This window comes from Euprymna scolopes, chromosome 3, assembly GCF_053919585.1.
Source record: "Euprymna scolopes isolate OS-2025 chromosome 3, ASM5391958v1, whole genome shotgun sequence".
Taxonomy (NCBI): Eukaryota; Metazoa; Mollusca; class Cephalopoda; order Sepiida; family Sepiolidae; genus Euprymna; species Euprymna scolopes.
In genome coordinates this window covers 83,771,870-83,791,383 of record NC_136484.1, presented here as the reverse complement: position 1 = coordinate 83,791,383, position 19,514 = coordinate 83,771,870, and positions in this window count along the sequence as shown.

The following is a 19,514-nucleotide window of genomic DNA, read 5'->3' as shown; positions in this document are numbered from 1 at the left end:
CGGTGGTCGGCTGTTCGATTTGTTTAGGGGGGGGACCTTCCTTCTGGGTGGGATCCGGTGGAGAGTCGCTGGGGCGAGGTTGGTCGGATCTATTTGCGGTTGTTGATCTCCTCCCAGCTGGTCTGAGGAACTGCCTGTTCCTTCTATAGGTGTTACCGTTCTCAGATTCAACTATGTAGGATCTGGGTGTCACGCTGGAGCGCTGAATTTTTCCAGGCTCCCATATCTTTGCTTTTTCCTGCTGGACATAGACATTCTGTCCTGCATGTAGGTGGGAGTGGTGTCTGTTATGTTACCTGTCATAGCAGACCTTAGAATGATCTTTCTGTTTCTGTATGGCTGTCCTAGTCTGCTCATCGCCAAGTTGTTGCTTGGATACTAGGGGTGTCCGTATTTTTCGTCCGTTGAGTAACTCTGCCGGGGACTTAATGTCTGATGACAGTGGCGTGGCTCTGTAAGCCATCATTGCTAGGTAGCTGTCTTGACCAGTTTCCCCTGCCTTCGTCAAAATTTTCTTGCATGTTCTCACCATTCTTTCGGCGAATCCGTTAGACTTGGGGTAATGTGGGGACGATGTCCTGTGTTGGAAGCTGTACGTCCTGGCGAAATCCTTGAAATCTTTACTTGTAAATTGTGGACCATTGTCCGAGTACAAGATTTCCGGCACTCCTTGTTCCTCAAATATCGTCTTAATACTTCTAATAACGGATATTGATGAGGCGGACGGAAGGCGTCGTACGAAGGGGTTTCGGCTGTACTGATCTGCCACAAGCAGATATTCTTTCCCTGCCAATGTGAACAAGTCTGTGCTGACGTACTGCCAGGGGTACGTAGGGGTTTCGTGCTGGAGTATTGATTCGGGCGGGATACTGGCTTGGTATTTCTGGCATGTGTGGCACTCTCGGACTATATCTTCTATGTCCTTATTTAACCCTATCCAGTACACCGCTGAACGCGCTCGTAACCTCGTTCTCTCTACTCCTTGGTGTGAAGCATGCAGCTCTTCCAGTATGCCTCTTTGCAACGAGGCTGGGATAATGATTCTCTGGCTCTTGAGTAGAATTCCATCCTGGACCCCAATCTCATCTCTGAAATTCCAGAATGGCAGGAGAATTCCTGGGCAGTCAGCCCGGTTGGAAGGCCAGCCGGTCAATACCATGCTTACAAGTTGCTTTAGGAGTGGATCCTGGGATGTTTCCACTCTTATATCTTCAACTCTCGTCGGCGCAAAGTTGAGGTATGAGATCATGCTTTGGACGTTGAGATCGATCCCTTCAATGTGCCCACTGGGTCTGGGTGCTACTCGTGACAAGCAGTCTGCAATTGGAACTGTTTTTCCTGGGGTATATTTTACAGTAAAATCATATCCCTCGACCTTCAATAACATTCTAGCCAGTCTTGGGGGTGCTTGTGCTAGATTTTTCAATGCTATCGACTCCAATGGCTTGTGATCCGTATGAATTGTCGTTTTGTGGCCCCAAACGTAACTGTGAAATTTCTCCAGGCCAAAGACGATAGCCAACATCTCCCTCTCTATGTTTGAGTAGCGTGTTTCTGGTCCGGAAAGTGCTTTGCTTGCGAATGCTACTGGTCTGTCGTTTTGTAGCAGAGCCGCGCCTATACCCATTGAAGACGCATCTACCTGTAGCACTATTGGTTCTTTAGGGTCGAAGTATCGGAGTGTCGTATGATTTCCGATCTCTTTTTTGATTTCTTCAAATTCCTGTTGCTCCTGTAAAGACCATGTGAAGTCATTCTTCTTCGATGTTAACTCACGTAGGGGTTTTGTCAGTGTCGCGAGTCGTGGAGAGAATTTGTTCAAGTAGTTCACCAGGCCTAGGAAGCTGGTGAGCTGCTTTGCATCCTCGGGGGGGGGGGTTGCATCTGTGTGATCGCCTCTATTTTCCGGGGATCTGGCTTGACACCGTCTCTTGAGATTATGTGGCCGTAGAAAGGGATTTCGGAGGTTTTCACCACAAATTTCTCTGAATTAAACCTGCAGTTTCTTTCCCTTGCTCTAAACATTAGCTGCCTCAGTGCCTTGTCATGGTCACTGCCATCTTCCTCGAATCCGTACACTACTATGTCGTCGCATATGGATAGGACATTTTTGAGGTCTCCGAAGTTTTCCTGCATGGCTCTTTGGAACTCATCTTGGGCAGATTTGACTCCCATGGGGTACCTGTTGTACATGTATCTGCCATGTGGGGTAATGAATGTTGTGAGACGTCTCGACTTTTCGTCCAGTTTCAAATGCCAGTAGCCGGACTTGATATCGACTTTTGTGAACCATCTAGCGTTGTCTAGTTCCGCAGTGATGTCTTCGAATGTCGGAGTCGCATAGTGTGGTCTGTGCACTGCTTTATTTAAGTCTCGGGGGTCGAGGCATAGCCTGACCGATCCGTTCCTTTTAGTGGTACAGACGAATGAGTTTACCCAGGGCGTTGGGTCCTTTACAGGGGAAATTATTCCCTGGGCCTCTAAGGAGTCCAACTCCAATTTCAACTTTCCTTTTAGGGATATTGGGACTCGACGTGGTGGGTGGACAACTGGTGGTACTTCGGGGTTTAAATGGATGGTGTGTTCACCTGGCAGGCAACCAATGGAGTCGAATACGTCTGGAAATTCCTCAATGATTTTCCTCCTTTCTCCAAGGTTTCCCATCGTACATGGTTCCTGCACGGGGACCGGTTTCATGTCGTGCGGGGGAGTAGGCCGGGATGCTTTGTCCGTCACATGAGTTGTGTCCGTTTTTATAGCCACGTTAAGGGTGACTAGCTCTAATTCTCTTGATGTTTGGAGTCCTATTAGTATAGGGTCTCTTGATTTCACCACGTGAAAGGTCGCTTTAACGAACTTGTCGCGGGATCTGACCCCTAAACGACAGGTCCCTTCTTGGTCTATCGTTGAGCCTCCAAATGCAATTAGCCTTATAGCTGATTTTTCCAGTGGTACTCCTTTCAGTTCCTTGAATACCTGTTTAGGTAACAGGTTGCTCATTGCACCTGTGTCGATTTTCGCGTCAACCTCTATTTGGGCTTTGCTGTTGCCTATCTTCAGTTTTGTAAAAGCTTCTGTGGTCGCTAACGGTAATTCCTTTACTGTGTGAAAGTACAGCTCCTCTGTGGAACTGTCGTCGTTGCTACCCATATGTGCTGCTGCCATGTGGATTTTATTCTTATTATATTTTCTCTGTGGCTGGAATGACTGTCTGCGTGTGTGCCCCTCGTCTCCCATTTTAGAGTGGCAAACTTTAGCAAAGTGTCCCTTTTTATTGCATTTTAGGCAGTATTTGCCTTTAGCTGGGCATTTATATTGATGGTGTTTTGTGCCACAATTACCACATGTGGTAGGTCCACTGGGCTGTCTGGCTCTAACTGCGAGTGTAGAGCTGTCTTCTACTGCTGTTGTACGTAATGCTTCCATTTGTTTACACGTGGCTTCTTCTGTCTCGACGATTCCGAGTGCTTTCTCGATCGTGAGATCGCTTCCTTCTCTTATTAGGGACTTTTGTGCAGACTGTAAATAAATACCGAATATGAATAGGTCCAACACAATGGTCTCTTCCACCGTCCGACCGTATTCACACTGTTTGGCTGTCTGACGCAGCCGACTTAGAAATGCGTGTGCCGATTCATCCGCGTTTTGTTTACATTTTAGTAGGTTGTGTCTAGCTACACGAAAGTTCGATCGCGGATTCGCATATTCCTTAAAAAATTGGATATATTTATCCAATGTCCTTTCTTCTCCCTGTCGAAAGGGAAAAGTGTCACTTATTTCCTGGCCCTCGATACCAGACCATATTAGCAAGTAATTTAACTTTGTGTCTGAATCTACGTCTTTCATTGGGCCGTCGAAATATAAATGAACTTGCCTGATAAATCGGTCCATTGATTTGGCCAAATTTGAAGTGTTCCAATCGATTGTTGGAGGTGGTAGTTGCGAATATGTATTCATCGTCGATTGCGAGAAAAATACCGACACCACGTGTGTTTTTGTATTAATTTTTTTTTAGATCCCGAAAATGTTCGTTTTTTTTTTTTTTTTTTTTTTTTTTTTAGGGTAATATTGTTACTATTCCTTTGATTCTTTAGAGGATCCCACTTCAGACACCATGTCGTGATAATACATACTTTGGAAGCATTGATAAACAGACTCGAAGGTGGTGTAAAATGCGTTCTTTATTGTCTAGTAGTAAACGTTGCACTGAGAAACAATGGCGGACGAGATTCATACGTCACGGGCCAAGGGGCATAACTCTAGGCGACTAATAGTCTCTTAGCCTATATTATGACAAACGTGTCTTTTGTTCTCACTTTACAACAAAAGCTTTCATGGCTCTATTTTTATTTACTTACGCATACACAGAATTTTTCAAACCGAAAAATGTAAACAGGATGGATGGTTTCAACACCCAAGCAAGATGATTTGAATTTTATAATATAACTAGTGGGGGCTCCCGGCGTTATCTGGTTGTTTGGAGGTGTGTGTGTGTGTTGGGGGGAGGGCATAAAGCAGAACAAAGTGGAAACTTATCCCTGTTTAAATATTAAAAAAACGATATTAAACTTCTTAAAAAAATAAAACAAAAAAACAGTGATGTCAATATTAAAACTTTAAAAATGGAAAAAGGAGGGTTGGTGGCAGGCAGGCTCGAACTCGGAGCCTTGATGTCAATAGATTGACAACATACAACTGCGCTATGGCGACAGAAGCAATGTAAGATGTTAAACTTAGCGATTAAAAGGTGAATGCTTGATTTTATTGAGGTCAAACAGAATGAAATCCCACAGTTAACTATTTCTGCGAGACAGTTTTTTTTTTGTTTTATTTTTTCTGTCCCAAACTTGTTGGGGGGGGGGGAGCCCAAATGAATAGCAATTGTCTGATATGACGCTTTTCACCAACATTTATCAAAGTGTTCATTGCTTTTCTGTGCTGCCGATGCTTGTTTCAGTTTTGCTTTTTACACTGAACAGCCAAAAACACACGTGTGAGCCAATAAATATGGCAAAAATCGCTCGTAAAAATTGCCCAAATTAAAGATACACGATGAGTCATTTAGTAAATATTATCATCTCGGTAGCATATAAAAAGTTATAAGAATGAGCAACCAACCCGAGAACCACCCTAAAAAAAGCCTTTGCCGGACATACACAAAAAATACACAAACACACATTTTGCCTTTTATATATATACTAGCAGGGCTACCGGCGTTGCTCGGGACCATATAAACAATGAAAAAATTGAATTTGGTTCTGTAATATATTTATTATTCTTATGATAGAGGAATTTTGTATGTTTATGTATCATTTGCTATTTCGAGCAAAAGAATATTTTACCTACTTAAGACGGGTATAACACATATGAAATAATTGTATCTTACCTAGGGTAGGTAATTTACAGCATGTATATGCAAGGACAGGTAATATGCAACACATTTATCTCATCAAATCCCAAGGGATGCCAGGTATTTTGCTAATATATATTCTCACCTATTTCATTCAATCCCGGGCAACACTGGGTGTTTTACTTGTATATATCTCAATCAATCTAATTCAATCCAAGGCAACGCCAAGTATTTTGCTAGTATATATTTGCATCTATCTCATTACATCCCAGGTGACCATGTATTCTGCTTGCATACATTTGCATGTATCTCATTGAATCCAGGGTGACTCCTGGTAATCTGTAAGTATATATGTTGACATATCTCGTTGAATCCCATAATTCTTGGATTGTTACACATTTCGACAATTTAACCCATATTATCGCTCACCTGTCTAAAATAATAACTTTAAGGCATTTTCTTGGCTGGTTTTTCATTACAAACACATCATCCAAATAACTCACATTTAATCATTTTTCATAATATTTGAATATGTTACTAATTTCAACAACCATGTCACATGATTTAACTTCCAATATCGCCTCCACTCTTACTAAAATAAAAACATTGATACATAGGCTATGGTATGTTACTAATTTCTGCTATCATTTTTCATGAGTAAATCCACATTATCGCCCCCATCTATCACTAAAATAATAACCTTTAGACATTGTATGGCTGGTTATTTCATTACAAACCCACCAACAAAGTAACTCACATTATATCATTTTTCATAATTCTTGGATATTTTACTAATTTGGACAATTATTTTTAATGAAGTAACCCAAATAATCGCCACCTCTTGCTAAAATAATAACTTCCATACATTGTCTAGTATGTCTACTTCATTATGAATATACCAATCAAATAACTCACATCTCATCATTTTTCATAATTTTTGGATATGTTGCTAATTTCAAACGTCATTTTTTCTGAGTTCAATCACATAATCCCTCTCCTCTTACTAACATAATACCTTTGAGACATTTCTAAGCTGTTTATTTCATTACAAACACATCAATAAAATACCTCACATTTCATCATTTTTCATAATTCTTGGATATGTTATGAATTTCGACAATCAAATTTAATGAGTGCGCACATATAATCGCCCAATTCTTATTAAAATCATAAATTTGCTACATTCACTGGGCTGTTTATTTCATTATAAACACACCAATCAAATAACTAAAACTTCATTTTTCATAATTCTTGGATATGTTAATAATTTCGACAATAATTTTTCAAGAGTTAATCCACATTATCGCCACCTCCTATTACTAAAATAATAACTTTCACACATTGTATGGATGTTTTTTTTTTCATTACAAACACACCTATCAAGTTACTCACATTTTACCATTTTTCATAATTCTTGGATATGTTACTAATTTCGAGAATTATTTTTAATAAAGTAACCCAAATAATCGCCACCTCATCAACTGACATGATCCCGTTCCTCTTACAAAAATAACAACTTTGATACATCTTCTATCCTGTCTATTTCATTACAAACACACCAATCAAATAACTCACATTTAATCATTTTTCATAATTCTATGATATTTTACTAATTTCGACAATCATTGTTTAAGATTTAATCCCCATAATCGACCTCCTCTTACTAAAATAAAAACTTTCAGGCAATATCTGGGCTGTTTATTTCATTATAAACACACCAATCAAATAACTTACATTTAATAACTTTTCATAATTCTTGGATATGATACTAAATTCGACAATCGTTTTTCATGATTTAACCTACATAGTCCCCTCTCCTCTTGCAAAAATAATAACTTTGAGACATTGTCTCTGGTTATTTCATGATAAACACACCAATCAAATAACTCATATTTTATCATTTTTCATAATTCTTGGATATGATACTAAATTCGACAATCGTTTTTCATGATTTAACCTACATAATCCCCTCTCTTCTTGCTAAAATAATAACTTTGAGACATTGTCTCTGGTTATTTCATGATAAACACACCAATCAAATAACTCATATTTTATCATTTTTCATAATTCTTGGATATGATACTAAATTCGACAATCGTTTTTCATGATTTAACCTACATAATCCCCTCTCCTCTTGCTAAAATAATAACTTTGAGACATTGTCTTGCTGGTTATTTCATGATAAACACATCAATCAAATAACTCATATTTTATCATTTTTCATAATTCTTGGATATGATACTAATTTCGACAATCGTTTTTCATGATTTAACCTACATAATCCCCTCTCCTCTTGCTAAAATAATAACTTTGAGACATTGTCTTGCTGGTTATTTCATGATAAACACATCAATCAAATAACTCATATTTTATCATTTTTCATAATTCTTGGATATGATACTAATTTCGACAATCGTTTTTCATGATTTAACCTACATAATCCCCTCTCCTCTTGCTAAAATAATAACTTTGAGACATTGTCTTGCTGGTTATTTCATGATAAACACATCAATCAAATAACTCATATTTTATCATTTTTCATAATTCTTAGATATGTTACTAATTTTGACAATCGTTTTTTTTTATTTAACCCACATAATCCCCTCTCCTCTTGCTAAACAATAACTTTGATACATTGTCTTGCTGGTTATTTCATTATAAACACATCAATCAAATAACTCACATTTTATAATTTTTCATAATTCTTGGACATGTTACTAATTTCAACAATTGTTTTTAATTATGTAACCCACATAATCGACCCACTCTTACTAAAATATTAACTTTAAGACTATATCTGGGCTATTCAGTCATTATAAACACATCAATCCAATAACTTACATTTAATAACTTTTCATAATTCTTGGATATGTTACTAATTTCGACAATCGTTTTTTTATAATTTAACCCACATAATATCATTTCCTTTTGCTAAAATAATTACTTTATGAGATTGTCTGACTGGTTATTTCATTATAAACACATTAATCAAATACCTCACATTTTATCATATTTCATAATTCTTGGATATGTTACTAATTTTGACAATCATTTTTCATGATTTAACCCACATAATCCCTTTTCCTCTTACTAAAATTATAACTTGGAGATATTATCTGGCTAGTTATTTTATTACAAACACACCAATCAAATAACTCACATTTCATCATTTTTCATAATTCCTGGATATGTTACTAATTTCAACAGTCATTTTCCATGATTAACCCCACATAATTGACCCCGCCCTTCTAAAGAAATAACTCTGGGGCTTTTTCTTGGCTGTTTATTTCATTATAAACACACAAATAAAATAACTTACATTTCATAACTTTTCATAATTCTTGGATATGTTACTTATTTCGACAATCATGTTTCATGAGTTACCCAACATTATCGCCCACCTCTTACTAAAATAATACATTTGAGAAATTGTCTGGGCTGTCTATTTAATTACAAACATACTAATAAAATTACTCACATCTCATCATTTTTCATAATTCTTGGATATTTTACTAATTTCGATAATCATTTTTCTTGATTTAACACTAATTATAGCCCCGTTCTTACTAAAATTATAACTTTAATACATCATCTTGGCTTTCTATCTTATTAAGAACACACCAAACAAATAACTCAAATTTACTCATTTTTCATAATTCTTGGATATGTTACTAATTTTTACGATCATTTTTTATCATGTAACCCACATAATTAACCCCCTCTTACTAAAATAATAACTTCCAGACTATATATGGGCTGTTTATTTCATTATAAACATATATAGCTTACATTTAATCACTTTTCATATTTCTTGGATATGTTGCTAATTTCGACAATCATTTTTTCATGATTTAACCCACATAATCCCCTTCCTCTTACTAAAATAATAACTTTGAGATATTGTCTGGCTGTTTTTTTTTTTTTTTTTCATGACTAAAATACTAACTTTCAGACAATATCTGGGCTGTTTATTTCATTACAAACACACCAATCAAATAACTCACATTTCATCATTTTTCATAATTCTTGGATATGTTACTTATTTGGACAATAATTTTTCATGATTTTACGACATAATCGCCCCATCTTTCTATATAGGGTATTCTGTTATCACAAATATCCACCTATCTTATCCGATCCCAGGTATTCTCCTAGGAAACAAACCACCTATCTCATCCAATCCCAGACAATGTCGGGTATTTTGCTAGTACATATATCCACCTGTCTTATCCAATCAGCAGCAATGCTTGGTATTCAGCTATGAAGTCACATAAAAGAGAGTTCACTGGCATAATATTACAATGATTGCATATTAATCTAATGGTATTTGACAATAAAGCTACATCCAAGGGAGGTCACTTGCATATCATAACAATGATAGCATATTAATCTAATGGTATTTGACAATAAAGCTACATCCAAGGGAGGTAACTTGAATACTATAACAATGATTGTATATCATTCTAATGGTATTCAACAATGAAACCACACCCAAAAGAGGTCACTTGCATATTATATTATAATGATTGTATATTAATCCAATTGAATTCGACAATGAAGCTACACTCAAGGGAGGTCACTTGCATATTATAACAATGATTGTATATTAATATAATGGAATTCAACAATGAAGCTACATCTAAGGGAGGTCACTTGCATATTGTAACATATATATTGCGCAAGCACCTGCTAAATATTTCAAATCGGACCTATAATGAACAAGCACCTTAAAAATTTTCACATTGGGCATATACTGCACAAGCACCTTCTAAATTTTTCAAATTGAACCTATACTGCACAAGCAACTTATATTTTTTTCAAATTGGACCTATACTGCACAAGCACTGTCTAAATTTTTCAAATCGGACCTATACTGCACAAGCACCTTCCAAATTGTCAAATGGGACCTATACTGCACAAGCACCTTACAAAATTGTCAAATCGGCCTATAATCCACAAGCACCTTCAAAATTGTCAAATCGGACCTATAATGCACAAGCACCATCAAAATTTTTCAAATCGGACCTATACTGCACAAGCACTTTCAAAATTGTCGAATCGGACCTATACTTCACCTATATCATACAATCCCAGGCGACACTTGGTATTCTGCTAGTACACATCCACCTATGTCAATACAATCCCGGGCAACACCGGTTGTTCTGCTAGTGCATATACACCTACTTTATCCAATCCTGGGTGATGCCGGGTATTTTGCTAGTACAGATACCCACCTATGTAATCCATCCCGGGCGACGCTGGGCATTTGGATTGTACATATATCAACCAATTTTTTCCAATCCCAGGCGTCGCCGAGTGTTCTTCCAATCCCAGGCCATGCCGGGTAATCAGCTAGTATATATGTCGTGCTAGTGCTATGTCATACTATTATGGGCGACGCTGGGTATTTTGCTTCTACATATGCACCAATTCTGTCCAATACACATCTTTTTTTTTACTTGATCTTTTGGCTAAGATCAAAGTGTAGTATCTCTTCTTAGAAATAAAGCGGTTTCATCTTTCGCCCCCTCCTCCCACTAACTCATAATATGCTTTTCACCTTCCTCAAAAATATATAATACGAATTTTTTTTTTACTTGGCTAAGATCAAAGTGTAGTATCTGCAGCCAATTCCACAACCAATGCCACGAAAACAGCGGCAACAACAAAAACAGCAGCAGCAGCAACAGCCAGAACAGCAGCAGCAGCAACAAAAACAGCTGCAGCAACCAGAACAGCAACAGCATCAACCGGAGAAACAGCAATTAGAGGAGCAGCAACAACCAACGGTCCCCACACCAATTGAGACGGGGATCAAGCGAAGAAAACACTGCTCCTCTGAGGATGAATCTGCTAGTGAGAGGGAGAGGAACTCAACCTCACCACTCCCCGGTTCATTCAAAAGAATAAAAAAGAAAAGGAAAGGGGAAGAAAAGGCAGCCCCCACTCCCTGTGAGCATACACCACCTCTAACAACAACACAACCCACTTCCACCCCCATACCACATACTGCACCAACACTAGACACCGCACCAACACCAACACCAACATCAGACACCGCACCAACACCAGACACTGCACCAACACCAACACCAGACACCGCACCAACACCAGACACCGCACCAACACCAACACTAGACACCACACAGACACTCGTCCCCACACCAATGCAAATTGAGCCGCCATCCCAGAAAGAAAAGAATGAACCCGGGAGGGGGAGAGACCCTTCAGATTCTCCCACTTACGGACTCACTCCAACAGGGACTCTCGCCCTCGAAACGAGAGAGGAACTTTGTTTTGTAGACCCTCTGTTGGTGGCAATGGGCTTACCACACCGGCAGAGAAAAAATTTTAAACCTCTGCTGGACTGCCAACAGATAGGGGGAAAAGACGTTAATGTCCCCTCTAATTTCCCGGACGCCCCACGGCTAACAACTTTCGTCAGGCTTCCTGAGGCCTGCAAAACCAACGTGTGGACAATGCTGGAGGCCGCTGAAGGGGCTGGTCCGGGAATTGAACTGATTAGGAAAAATGACCCTTCCCTTGAGGAACTCGCAAAACAATGCAAGGGAAGGGTCCCAGTGTTGGTCCATCCGTCACTCTATAGGGCCCTTAAATTGACTTACCCTTTGGATGTCGGCGGCATTGTGAGAGAAGGTCAGGACATGAAAAACCTGACCACCTTGAGCATTGCACACAACGTCGGTGTCCTTTCCCCGGCTGACTTCGGAGCTGAGTGTAACACACCTTAAGGTAGGTACCATGGCTTTGAATTTGGCTAGTCTGAATGCGAGGGGCTTGAGATCATCGGGCCGGGCGGCTCGCCTCCGGCACGACCTCTTGTCCCTGGGAGTGGATGTTGCTGCGATTCAGGAGACGCATTTCGTTTCCTCTGTGGACTGTCAGGTGCTGGCCCGAGACTTTGAGGTTTTCTCAGCATATGGCAGCCCGCGGGGGAAGGGAGTATCCTTCCTAGTTAAACGTACTGTTTCCGCGACGGTCGACGTTGTCCATAGGGATGCGGAGGGCAGGCTGGTCGTGGCAGAGGTTGCCGTAAAAGATTCTGTGTTTCGGGTGATTGCGGTTCATGCGCCCAGCACCGCTCGTAAGAGGGTCTTCAGTCAGCTTGACGCGTTTGTAGATTGTCGGAAGCGGGTAGTGCTAATGGGGGATTGGAATGCCATCTTAGACCCCGACATAGATAAGGTAGGAGGCGGAGCTAAAGGGTCGGAGAGGTGCGAGTCCAGCCTGGCTGATCTGATGGCTAGATGCGGACTGGTCGACAGGTTTCGGGTCGAGCATCCAGGGCGGAAAATGTGGACGTGGACCAATAACGTTTCCTCCTATCCAAATACCTATTTGGACAGGATGTTAGTTAGGAGAGGCGAAGTAGACTTCCTATCCTGTCCCACGTTCACTTGGCTAGGCCAGACGGACCATAAATTAGTTATGGCCCGGCTGAAGCTAGGAAATAGGCCTAAGTTAGCGGGGTACTGGAAGTTAAACACCTCCCTTCTGGAGATACAAGACTTCAAAGATCAGTTAAGAGAATTGATTAAAAAGGCACTAGTGGGGGCGGTTACCGGGAGTAAGTGGTGGTTAGGTCTCAAAGCCAAGATCAGAAGCTTCTCCGTCAAGTATGCCCAGCGCCTCGCACTAGATAAGGCCAAGACGAAGAAGCAGCTAGAGCAGAAACTAGCCCAGGCTACGGGGGAGGGTGATAGGGTTAGTCAGGAACTAGCTAAGCAGGACCTTCTACGCGAGACTAGCGAGCATTACGAAGGCCAAGTAGTTAGAGCTAGGCTTAGAAAGATAGGCAACGAAGCAGTCAATTCTGATGCAGACGTGCGCCGTGAGGTTTCTAGGCGTGGCTCAGACAAATACATTGGGAAAATCAAACATCCGAATGGACGCACCCTGGAATCGACTCGGGAGATCTGCGAGGGATTTCGAGAACATTTTGAGGAGCATTTTACGCAGCAGCCCGATCTTCCGGTCCTTGAGTTTGGCGACTATTTGGCCGACTCTCCCCGCCTCGAGGCGGCTAGTTGCGAGGGCCGGGTGACGGAGCGGGAGGTCTTTACTGCGCTGAAGCAGGTCAGCTGTGACAAATCGCAAGGACTTGATGGTCTGCCATACGAACTGTACTTGAGGCTGTCGCCCATGTTTCTGCCTCTTCTGACGGATATGTTCAACCATTGGTTTGCTCAGGGATCCATCCCAGGGCAGGTGACCAAGGGAGTGATCACATTGCTGAAGAAAGGTGACGGGCATGGAGGGGAAGAATTAGACGACTATAGGCCCATAACTCTGCTAAACACAGAGTTGAAGATTTTGGCCAAGGTCCTGTCGAATCGGCTGCAGGTTGTTATCGACGAGTTGGTTGAACCGGAACAGAACTACGCTGTGAAGGGGAGATCGATTCAGAACAACTTGCAGCTGATCCGCACGATCCTAGAGGGGGGAATAGATGACGACATGGAAGCCGCGCTGATCAACTTAGATCAGTCCAAAGCTTTCGATAGGGTCGACCATCGTTTCCTGGCATCTGTCTTAGAGGCCGCCGGTTTTAAACCGGACTTTTGCAAGTGGATCTCCATAATGTATCGACAGCCCATGGCTGTCGTGCAAGTGAACGGAAAGCGCTCGAAACCCTTTGTTATCTCTCAGTCGGTTTGTCAGGGTTGTCCGCTGTCGCCCCTGCTTTATGTCCTGGCTTTGGAGCCTCTTCTCCGCAAGCTGAGACATGGGGAGGCAAATTCGGCCCTGCGCGGAATGGCTCTGCCTGGCGGCTCAGCTGCCAAGGTATCCGCGTTTGCCGATGATGTCACGGTTTTCGTGTTGGGCTTCAGAGACATTGAGGTCGTGTCGGAGGCACTCACACAGTATGAAAGAATCACGGGGGCCAAGATAAACCGCAACAAGTTGGTAGGACTGCGGTTGGGCGCATGGAGTGGCAACACAAACCTCCCGGTGCCCTTCAGCTGGACAGATGGCCCGGTCCGGACCGGGTCTCCAGCTTGACAAGAATTGGTTGGAGGTACGGTCAAAGGTGGAGGCTGCAGTCAATTCGTGGCTTCCTAGGAAACTTTCCTTAAAGGGTAGAGCTGAGGCGTGCGCCACTTACGTCTTTCCTCTCATCCTTTACCGACTGGCCGTACTTCCCCTGCCTGCACAACACCTAAAAGCTCTTGTCGAACTCTTGTCCTCGCTCCTTTGGGACAGAGGAAGACACTGGGTGAGCAGACAGGTCTGTATTCAACGTCCGTGTGAGGGAGGCTTGGGAATGCCGGACTTGAAGTGTCATCGAGATGCTGAGAGGCTGGCCTTCCTGAGCCACTATATGCAGGATGACCAACCGTGGCACCCCGTGGTTACTGCCGCCTTCCCCGACCTCGTTCTCGACCCTTCCATCCAGAGCCGTCGCAGGCCGCGGGGAGAATCTGCCTACATGAAAGAGTGCCGAGCCGCGCTAAAACGACTACCAAGGTCCAGTGACCTTGTGACTGCTACCCGTAGGGAACTCCACAGGGATCTAGTGAAGGGGGCCGCCGACGACCCGCTATGCGCGCGTTTGGGGTGGCAGCAGAGTGAGATCCGCTCCGCGTGGAGCTGGGCGCCAGGTTCGAGTCATCTGAACAATTCGGAGTTCTCTCTGACCTGGCGATTGGCCCGAAATGCACTTCCACTCAACAACATACAATGCAGTTTTGGGTTTTTGGAGTCGCCTGATTGTCCCCGTTGTGGGACAACGGCCGTAGAAACTATGGATCACGCTTTCTTCGATTGCCGCGAACTCCGCCAGTACTGGTCGTATGTCAGCGAAGTGACGACTTGCATCGATCCTGAGCATCCTCGCCCAATTACTGTATCCAATGTTGTGGACAACGTGAGGCCGCCGTGGGACCGGGAAAGACAAATGGTCTATGTTACGATCCTGGCCGTGGCGAGAATGGTGATTTGGACGTCGCGTCTGCAAGGTTGCCGGGAGGGTGTTGTCTTTTTCTGATCAAGATCTGATTGCTTTCTTTAAACACCAACTACGGGTGAAGATCAGATGTGATAGAAGAAGGCTGCATCGCGTGGCATTTGACAGAAGATGGATATATGTGGCAAGTCTGTGTGTACGAAGAGGAGCCAAATTTGAATACGTGTTCCCCGCCTAGGTGTGGAACGCGCAGTTCTGTAAAGTAAAATTAAACAAGTAGCCTCTCAGCTAGCTGTGTGTTCCATCCCTCCCCGATTAGGAAGCCTCCAAGATCCCCATCCCCTCTTACCTGCAATTTTTGTTTTCACCCCTTCCTCTAAATTTTACCCATCTTGGAGAAAAAGAAATACAAACTAACCTCCATCCCTTACCCACAAAAATTTCTTTTCTCCATTCACCCCCATCTAGAGGGCATCCCCACCTAGAGACTGACCCGCAGAAGCGAGGTTCCTTTTACAAACCTAGTGGAACGGGCAGTCTATCAACTAGACGGGGTTGGGAGGGTCCTACTAATCACCTTTTGTTTTTTCTTCCCCCGCCCTCGACACAAATGAATTATTGTACCATTTTATTGTTATCTTTTTTGTTTTTACACGTCAATAAAAAATGTTTTAAAAATTAGGAGTTAAGTAGGACGTCCCCAAATATGAAAGAGTGAATGCGGTATTATGGTGAAAGAAGATACTAGCTGGGAGAAACTTCTGACTTTGTTTAGTTCTGGAGTGACAAGGATGACCAACGACCCCCAAAATCCCCCCTTTTGAGTTGGCCATGTGCCTAAGTTTTTTGTTCATCGTTGATTTTGACTGTATTTTTTTAACATGAATAAAAGATTTAATATCTCAAAGTGTAGTATCTGTTCTTAGAATTAAAGCGGTTTCATCCTTCTCCCCCACCCCCACTAAGAAAATAAGGAGAGAAACAAACGTCAATCGAAAATAAGGGTGGCCTTCTAAATAATAATGTTTTTAGTTCAGCTGTGATTTTTGGAATATGACATCTAAATATAAATTATGCATCTTTTTTTAATAGGAGATAATGCTCGGGAGAAAATTAAGCTGTATAAGGCGGTTACTTGGTGCTTTGGCTAAGATCAAAGTGTAGTATCTTTTCTTTGAATTCAAGTGGTTTCATCTTTCGCCCCAACCCCCACTAAGAAAACTCGAAAATAAGGAGGATTTATATCACCAAATCAATTAACTCTCACTTCGTATTATATTAAAATAGGTTGTAGTGACACACAAACGCTGATTAACTCATGCCTCCCCTTCCTCCCTCTCAACAGAATTAGGTCGTAGTGTTACTAATATAAAAAAGAAAATGGCCGTTTGTTTTTTTTGTTTTTCAAGTGCCCCCCCCCCTCCAGTGTAACAGAGGTTGGAGGTCACGTGGTAATAATACAAAAAAGAAAATGGCTGTTTATTTTTTAGCTTAAATATAACGATCGGTTTTTTATCGGTGAATATTTTTAAGCTGAATTTTTTCCCCCCTTTCTTTTTTTCTTGACATTTTTCGTTATACTCTTGCATAATTACTATTTTTAACCCGTTAATCACGGTGGAAACATTTTCATAACGTGTAAGATTAGATATACTTACATTGTATGATTCTCGCAAATTTACCAATAAGAATTGTTTATTTACAGACATCGCCATTACTGAATGGTGACGTCACGTCACGTGACATGACTAAGCGCTTTTTTAAATACGTATAAATATCATTAGATCATCACATTATTACTACTTAAATACATAGGAAAAACGAAAAAAAGTGTCACTGTTTTTGGGGGCCCCCTGCAGAAAAACACCCAGCTAACACCCTTAGACTGGTCCTAATGGACCAAAAATTCGATATTTGTCGTCCGGAGGGTGGGGCTTTAATATGATACCAAGTTTGTTAATTTTTGTTCTGTCTGTCAAAAGTTTTTAGCAGACATACAAACAAACACACACACTCACACACATTTTGCCTTTTATATATTAGGATAGCGGGGCTACCCGGTGTTACACGGGTGTTTGGAGGTGTGTGTGCTGTTAAATAAAAAAGAAACCAGGGAGAGGGGGAGGGGGGTAGGATCGAACCCGAAGCCCTGAGGCGAAGTTTGAAAATAAAATCGGCCAGCCAGAATGAGTTACTGAAAGAGGTTTGAATTTATTTAAGTAAGAACCAAATTGACAGGTGCGCGCACGGAATTCGTCGAGCGTTACGACGACGATGACGACGGAAGCTATTCAGCAAATGAGGTCAATGACCAGGTTTGTTTGTTATAAGCGAAGTAAAAAAAGAAAACATAAAAACGAACGTTAAAACTTAAGCGGAGGGAGGGGGGTAATCAAAACATTGAAAAAAAATACAAAAGAAAACAGAAAAACGAACACGTGAAAAATGGCTTAAATAAGCCTGTTTCGATATTAAAATTTAAAATATCGGTGGGTACCCGGGTGTTTTTGGGTGTGTGGTCGAGGGTGGATAAGCGAAGTAAAAAAAAACAGAAAAACGAACATTACGTGAAAAATGGCTTAAATAACCCTGCTTCAATATTTAAATTTAAAAAATCGGAAAAAAAAAATCTCACACCACGATTCGAACCCAAAACGTTTAGATAATGACCCAACGCGCTAACCAACTGAGCTAACACAACGTACATGAAATTGTGTCAGTTCTTCAACTATTTAAACTAAATCAGGTCATGACGTCATCTGACGCATGCGTAGAACCGATCTCGTCATGAGAGGACGGTTTTTGTTGACCCCCTCATAGAAAATTGTTGATTTCAGGGTGAAAAAATTAACGTTTTTGGCCAATTTTTCGATATTTTTCGGACAAAGGATGGAGCTTCAATACGATATCCAGTTTGTTAATTTTTGTTCTGTCTGTCGAAAGTTTGTAGCGGACACACAAACACACATACATACACACATTTTCGCTTTTATATATATATAGACTAGCGGGGCTACCCGGCGTTGCTCGGGACTGTATAAACAATGAGAAAATTGAAGTTGATTTTGAACATATTTGTTATTCTTCGGATAGAGGAATTTTTAATACCTATGTATCATTAGCTTTTTCGAGCAAATGAATATTTTACCTACCCTAGGACGGGTATTACACGTATCAAATAATTTTACCTTATCTAGGATAAGTAATTTATACCATATATATGAAATAATTTTTCCTTTGCGGGGATGGGTAATACACAACACATATTTAAAATAATGTTACCTACCCTCGGACGGATAATCAAAATACATACATGAAACAATTTCACATACTATCGACAGGTATTGTACAACATGTTAAATAATTTCTCTTACCACCAAGGCTACCATAATTTTAAGAAAACTGAAATAATTTTTAGAAAGTAGCTCAGGGCCGTATAAACAATGAGAAAATTGAATTTGATTTTGAATATATTTGTAATTCTTAGAAGTGAGGAATTTTTAATGTCTATGTATCATTTGCTATTTCGAGCAAAAGAATATTTTACCTAGCTAGGACGGGTATTAGATGTATGAAATAATTGTATCTTACCTAGAGTAGGTAATTTACAGCATGTATATGAAATAATTTTACCTCTGCAAGGACGGGTAATATACAACACATATTTAAAATAATTTTACCTACACTAAGACGGGTCATTTAAATAGATATATTAAACAATTTCACAAACTTTTTTTTACCCCAAAACGGACATTACTTTCTCCAATTTAACCCCCAAAAGAAAACTCAAGAGCACGTTTAAAATTAACATAATTATGCTTCTTTCTACCCACTACTACAACCATCACATCATTCCCGGATGAGTACATAAAACATTTTAACAAATATAGATCACCCCCTATAGAAACTGGCCTAGGAACTTTCATAGAAAACCAACAGTATTAATCTAATTGTGAGATCATTAACTGTTTAAGCCATATCTGGAATCGACAAATGAAGTAATTTTGAGATAGAAAATTGTTTAAGCCATTTCCGGTACAAACTTTATATTTCCCCAACCTCATTTAATCCAGGGCGACGCTGATTATTCTGCTAATATATATTTGCCCCTATCTCATTCAATCCCGGGCAATGCCAGGAATTTTGCTTATATATATTATTTCCATCAATCTCCTTCAATCCCGGGCGACGCCGGGGATATTGCAAATAAATTATCTCACGTATCTCATGCAAGCT